This window comes from Chelonoidis abingdonii, chromosome 11 (assembly GCF_003597395.2).
Source record: "Chelonoidis abingdonii isolate Lonesome George chromosome 11, CheloAbing_2.0, whole genome shotgun sequence".
NCBI lineage: Eukaryota > Metazoa > Chordata > Testudines > Testudinidae > Chelonoidis > Chelonoidis abingdonii.
This window is the reverse complement of record NC_133779.1, coordinates 14,918,031-14,925,519: the sequence shown is the minus strand read 5'-3', so window position 1 is coordinate 14,925,519 and position 7,489 is coordinate 14,918,031.

The window sequence follows — 7,489 nt, the reverse complement described above, 5'->3', positions numbered from 1 at the left end:
ACCTCTGTCTGCCCATCCCCACACCTCTGTCTGTCCATCCTCTGTCCCCACACCTCTGTCTGCCCATCCCCACACCTCTGTCTGTCTGTCCGTCTTCCATCCCCACACCTCTGTCTGCCCATCCCCATACCTCTGTCTGTCCATCCTCCGTCCCCACACATCTATCTGCCCATCCCCACGTTTGTCTGTCCATCCATCCATCCATCCATCCATGTTTGTCTCTCTGTTCATCCATCCCCCCACCTACTCCCCCCATCTGTCTGTCTGTCCATCCATCCATCCCCACCCCCCTCCATCCATCTCTCCGTCTAGCCCATGCTCCACACCGGAAGCGATTCCATCCCCCCCTTGCCCAGGGAGCTCGCACCCAATGTGTGCACCATCCCTGGCCCAACTGTCTGGGCGTTAACCAGTCAGCTGCCGGGGGCAAACACCCATTGACAGCAACAGCGGGACTAGTCACTGAAGGAGAATTTAAGGAGGCTGCCGACTTCCAATGCCCGAAGTATGTACACACCTGCACACACACACTCCCATGCCCTGCCTCGCACAACCATTCATGCACACACACCTGCATGCACACACCTGTGCACTCACCCACAGGCCCACACAGTCGTTCCCCAGCACTCACGGGTGCCCTAACGGACCGCACGCAGCTCTCACGCCTGTACAACCATTGACACACACACATGCACAGACACTCCACCGTGCACAACTGCTGACGCATGCACTGCTCAGCCATGCAAACCTGGACACACAGACACTCCACTGTGCACAATTACGGACACATGCACACTCAGCCGTGCATCCCGGTCCCAATCTCCGACAAGGACTCTGCAACCGACAGTAAGGAGATCACAGGGGAGGCGGGACGACTGTACTCCGTCGGCCATACACTTCAGCCCTGTATCTCGCCACCTAAACTTATAACTGGTGCGTAAAGCCACCCATGGCCTATGTCTTGGCAGCAGCAGCCCAAAGGCTAACAATTCCCTAAACTGGCCAGAGACATTCTTTGTTTGCACATCCTCAGACAAAGATCCTATGTATGGCTTAGCTCATGTCGCCTATTGTACCGATTCTGTGGCTAAACAACAACCGGCCTACCCAAGTGCTTGGCCTTGTGTTCACTTCAGAACCCCTGGAACATGTGCCGGTTTGTACGCGACGGCCGGGTTACCCCAAGCTAAAGGAACTGGTTGACAGCTCAGTGTGTGAGAGAGAGAACCCATCTAAGGCTTGTAACCGGGAGACTCACTCGCCCTAACAACCCAGGGTGGCTGTCACCACCGAAAACAGGCCAAAGAAAGCCTCAGCGAGCGAGCATCCCAGGATCCTTTGCAGTTAAGCTAACTTTAAGGGGAGCAGCATTTTACTGAGCCTTGTGCAGATTTCACCATGGTGGCAAGCGATGTTATAATGCTAGAACGTAACTGATAACAGCCCCACTAAAAGGGGGCTAAACGTTGAGGTGTTGAGGCCGTTGGACACAAGGCAATGGAGAATGTCGAAATTAATCAAAGAGGCTGCACCAACAGACGGAAAGATCAGGCCTGGAACGATACCAAAGAGGAACGAGGATATAATTACCCTCAGCCGGGACACAGGCTGGCAGAGAACGACCATCGTCCAGGACTGTCGGTGCCCCTATCTTTGCCAGCTGGCAATCAATACATCCAATTCAGGTGGATTTATTGAATAAATCCCACCTTTAAGCCCAGAGAAATGCCCAGTTATCAATGAATTGGTTATTGATTATCGGCAAGTGACCGATCATCGATGAGTCGCTCTTAACAGTCGTTGAGACACAACACACATGCAAGGGCGCACACCCAGCCACCGGTGCACATTTCTAGGCACGTACACACAGCACCTGTTTCCTTAAAGAGGAATAAACATGTCAAAAGCCTGGAAGATGCGGCAATGAGGTGTTTTGTTTTTTTTTTAAATGGCTCATCAGCTTCGTATGCTCCAGCCAGGAAAATACCAAAGAAGTCATCTTGCATCAGTTTGACTCAGGGTATGTAAGAGAGAGAGAGCGCATTAGATGGTGTGTGCGTTTGTGTCTGTGTGACAGAAAATGCCAATAGATCCTGCACAGTATATTTGCTGGAGGTCTTAAGCCGAGAATTACGAAGAGAAAAGCTGGATATATTCAGATGCTTTGGATTCATATTAAAAATAACCACAACACACACACGCAATATGGGACACACACACACACACACACACATCACTTCAGCAATGTATACACAAATTGTCTCACACGCACACACACAAAACGGAAACCACACACAACACCCCCACAAAGCACAGCTGCTGTGTGTCTCACATGCTGACACAAACTGGAGTGCACACATGGCCACCAGCCATGACACACACGCCCCAATAATCATCACAAGCAGAATACACGCATACACATGCATACCAAGTCATGCACACAAAAACCAACAGCAGCAGCACATGCACATCACCTCAAACCTTGACACACAATCAACACAAGCTTTCCTTGCACACAAGCAGACAAACCAAAAGCAGTACACACACACACACAGAGTTAACACAAACCTTGACATACCCCCAACTCACACACACAATCAACAATAGCAGCACATAAAATCAACACAAAGATTGACACACAACTGAACTCTCTCTCACACACACACTCAGCATAAACCGTGACACACTACTCTCTCACATACACAATCAACACATCCCTTGACACAATCCCAACTCTCACACACAACCAATAAAAACCTTTACACACACAACCAGCACAGACTGACACACAACTGGACTCTCTCGCCCACATTCAGCACAACCTTTGACACACACACACAAACCTACACAAACTTCGACACAACCAAACACACACACAGACTCAACCCAACCCCCAGTTCACACAGTCAGCACAAACCTTGACACACAGGCACACATGCTCTCTCTCACACACACACCCAACACAACCCTCAACAGCCACCCACCAACTCTCTCTCACACAACCCTTGACACACACAACTCATACACGTGCACAATCCTCGACACAGAGCCCAACTCACTCACACACACTCAACACAACCCATGACACCTTCCCCCCACCAACTCTCACACATTCAGCACAAACCACGATGCACACACTGGCATTAGCACGCACACACACACACACACACAGACAGAACCCAGCACCCAGGGCCAGCCTGTGTGAGTGTCTTGTTGATGCAAACGCAAGACACCCATCCCGTGTGGCACCCATCTCTTAGCGTGCCCCCCTCTGCCCGAGGACAGCACCCAAGAACTAAGCCCATGGGGGCATCAGCTGCTCTGAGAGAAAACACACACACACACACACACACACACACACGGCTAGGAACTGCCAAGCCCAGAGGTTAAGCATTGCCCACCATCCCTCCCCTCTGCCGCAGCTCATGTCCCCCCGAACGCGCCCATCCACACCCGGCTTCCCTTGAGGAAGGTGCCCAAGTGGTGGGGCCACCTGTAACTGGCACAGGTGGCAAACGGGGTGGAGTGGTGCCTTGGCACGGGGCTCGCTCTTACCTTGATTGCCGAGAAAAAAGCTCCCGTTTACAAACCATCCAAGTGCCTTTACTACTCGCTTGGAAAAATCGGCAGCTGCGGATGCAAAAAAGATTTTTTAAAAAAAAATGGAGGAGGGGGATGGAAAGAGCCGGTGCCCAGCGCCCAATTCGTGCCCGGCCCCCTCGTCTAGCCCAGCTTGGACAGAGGCCAGTGCCCCCCCTCCAACCCCTCTTTTCCCCTACACAAAAAAAAAAAAATCTTTCTGCACTTCTATTAACCCCGCCCCCCCAATCTGGCTGGGGAGGGGAAGCCAGCGGGTGAATTAGACATTCTGCTGGGGCTATGCCATTGGCTGGCCAGCCTTGGGATGGGGAGGAGGGAGAGGATTTTCATTGGTGGAGGCTGCCCAATGGGTGGGTAATTACAGCCCCCCCCCACTTCTTTTTTCCCCAGTCCCTGGAAATCCCCCCCCCCTCCGCTCTGCTCCCCCCACTCTGGGAAGTGGGTGTGTGTGGGGGAAAGGTTTCATTAACAAAAACAGTGAACTCCCAGCTTCTGATTGGCTGAGGAGCAGGATGCAGGAGCACCTGATTGGCTGAAGTGGATTGTCCGTCTCCATCCTTTTTGCAGCGTTCGGCTGGGAAGCGGTGCGGGGGTTGGGGGGCTGGTGGCTGGTTTAGCTTAAAGGGGTGCGGTGGATTGGGGGGAGGGGGAAGAGAGAGAATGAAACTCTGGAGGGGGGTGTCAATAGATTGAGAGAGAAGCGAGCAAGTAAATGGGGGTGAAGACAGAGCAAGCAAGCCACCCATGACCCTGTAACTTTTGGGGCATCTCACTAACTCCCCTCCCAAGGCCCCCATGGGACGCCTCACCTACAGGGCTGACTCCTCCTCACAATTAACCCTGGGCCCAAGATTAAAGAAAAAGAAGCTGAGTCACAGAGTGCAGAGAAGGGGCCAGACAGACCCCCTGAGCTGCAGCCGGATGGAAAGGCGGGACCAGGTGTGGAGGAGGGGAGAGGGCTGGAACTCAGGGGACCTTGTCAAACTCACTCGCTAGCTATTTTGGGGAGATGTTGAGTTTGGCCAATGAAGGCATGACATTTTGATTAAAAAAAACCCTAAAAACCCTAGACCGCTAGAAAATGACCCTGGCCCACACTCTGTGGACTAAAAACTGGCTAACTGATAGGTCTCAGAATATAACTGCGAATAGGGAATTGTCATGGAGTGGGTTGGTTTCCCGGAGACTGCGGGGAGAGGGTCCCTCAGGGCTCAGTCCTGGGCCCTCTCCTCTTCAACTTTTTTATCAACGACCTGGAAGAAAACGTACGCTCACCACTGATGAGTTTTGTACGATGATTGGGAGAAAGTAACCAATGCAGCGGGTAGTTCAGCGATTCAGAGCAACCAGGCGCAAGCAAACAGCGGGCGTTTTAATACGGGTAAAGGCCAACACGTCCACCTAGGAGCAAAGGATGTGGGCCACGCTAACAGGCTGGGGGACTTTCTCCTGGGCAGAAGTGACTCTGAGAAACACTGGGACATCAATCAGCTGACCCTGAGCTCCCCGGGAGACGCTGAGGCCAGAGGGCTTACATGATCCTGGGATGTGCAAACAGGGGCATCTCGGGTCAGTGCAGAGAGGCTATTCAGCCTCTGATTTGGCCCGGGTGTGTCCAGTTCTGGTGCCAACCGTTCAAGGCAGGTGGCAATAAATTGGAGCAGGTTCACAGAAGAGCTATGAGAATGATTGGAGCAATGGACTCCAGGAGCCCAAGCTAGAAAAGGTTAAGGGGTGACTCGATCCTTGTCTTCATGGGGAACAAATATTGAATAATGGGCTCTTTGTTTAGCAAAGTCGGAGTTGAAGCTAGGCCAATTCTGCCTGGAAATCAGGTGTAAATTTTGAGTCATGCGAGTAATTCACCATGGGGGACACTTTCCCAAGGATTGCAGTGGATTCTCCAGCACCGACCATTTTTAAATCAAGACCGGCTGTTTTTCTAACCACTCTGCGCTTGGAATTATTCAGGGCTGGTTTCTGGTCTGGACAATCCAGGGGGTCAGACAGGATACTCACAAGGGGTCCCTTGTGAAGAAGAAACTGAGGCACAGAGAAAGGAAGTGACTTGCCCAAGGTCACCCAAAGGAGAAGTGAGAATACCCAATGTCTGGAGTGCCAGCCCAGGGCTCTTCCCGCTAGCCCACACTGCCTGTAGCCCAAGAAGAACCAGACTTCTTAGGTGCACCCCAGAGGTGGATGCATTTTCTGCACAATTTTGACAGCAAAAGAAACACTACGGAAACCCAAAAAAGGACTTGAATGGGGATCCCCAGCAGGCCACCGAGTCCCCCAGGAGTTTCTTCCTGCTAACAGGATAACAACCTACTATTGCTACCCGCACACAGAGCCACTCCTTTCCCTATTTTCAGGGCTAGAGACCCCAGCTCCAAACTCCTCAGGGCCGGGAGATGCTGTAGCCAGAGGGGCTGAGGATAGAAAGGAATTGGAGAGCAAGCTGGAGAGGGGGTGGGAAAATCAGAACTGGGGGGGGCACTAGGGATTCAAGAAAGGTGGGATCTAGATCTCAGCTTCGGCCAGGCCCCTTACACTCCCTGCAGCCCCCCACAACTCATATCAGGCCCCTTCCCTGCCCTAACGGGCCCTTGTTCACCCCCTACACCGCCAGCCAGGAGGCACGGACCCACTTCTATTACTGAGCCCAGCTATGCAGCATTTCCCCACCCCTCCCGCAGCTGCTCCCTGTCCTTGCCTCTCTACCCATCCCCGGGCCTGGCACCAGCGCCTCTGGGTTTGCTGACACTCCCAGCTGGCACCGGGCAGCTGGCGGTATCGGCGCTTGGAAACAGGACGTACTCCTGGCTTGCCTGGTGAGGTGACAGCATCCGGGGGTGGGGAATGGATGGGATGGAGGGATGCACCCCCTAGCCCCAGGCTGGGGAGACAGGGTGCTGGTGGGGACAGGACAGGATCTGGTTCCCCCCCAATGCAGCAGCCCCCCCAATGCCAGCACTGACCCAAGCTTCCCTTCATGTAGCTCTGCAGGCTGCTGTGCCCGCCAGGCCTGGATAACCTTTACAGCCCAGCCTGCGCCGCCCGCACCGGCCCGAGGCTGTGTTGGCATAAACAGACCAGGGGACGCATTTCATGCCAGCAACACTGTTAACCCTCTGAGAGATCAGCCTCACTAGGGCAACGGAACTGGATTCCCCATGGGTAGGAATGCACAGCAGGCTGGTTAGTCTGCATTAGAAACTCCTGCTTAATTCGGTTCAGGATTTGTCTACATGGGGATACTTGGGAAGGTTAATCCAGATCAGCTCCATCTCTGAATTCAAAGTGGATTTGTTAAACCTTATTAAGCTCCTGCGTGAATGCGCCCATCCAAATTCAAGTGCCCTGATTTTGCTTTAGCTTCATGCAGTGAAAAAGAACTAAACCTGTCCACACAGGCATAAAACGTGGTTTAACTCATCCACTTCCAGAATTAATTTGGATTAACTGTCCTGAGGGACCCCCTTATAGACAAACTATTAACCCTTTATCACCTCTTTTAATGACTTAGTTGAGCCATTTTAAATGCATGGGCGGATGCATGTTCAGAATTAAAATGTCCTGAATCTGATTTAGTTTAATTCACTTTCAAAGGGGTGGCTGCAATGTGGTGCCAGGCAAGGGGTCCCTATATAACCAGGGCAATGCCCCACCGCAGGGGCAGTGTCTCAGCGCCAGGCGAGGGGACCCTGTATACCCAGCCCCCACACCCAACCCCAGAGGGGGCATGTTCCGGCCCTTGACAAGGGGTCCCCATACACCCACCCCAGAGGGGCTGCATCCAAGTGGCGAGGCGCCTAGGATGCTCTCCGAGGCTGGGATGCCCGGGGGGGGAGGGGGGGAGGTAGAAGGGGGAGGGGCTGTTGCTGGATCA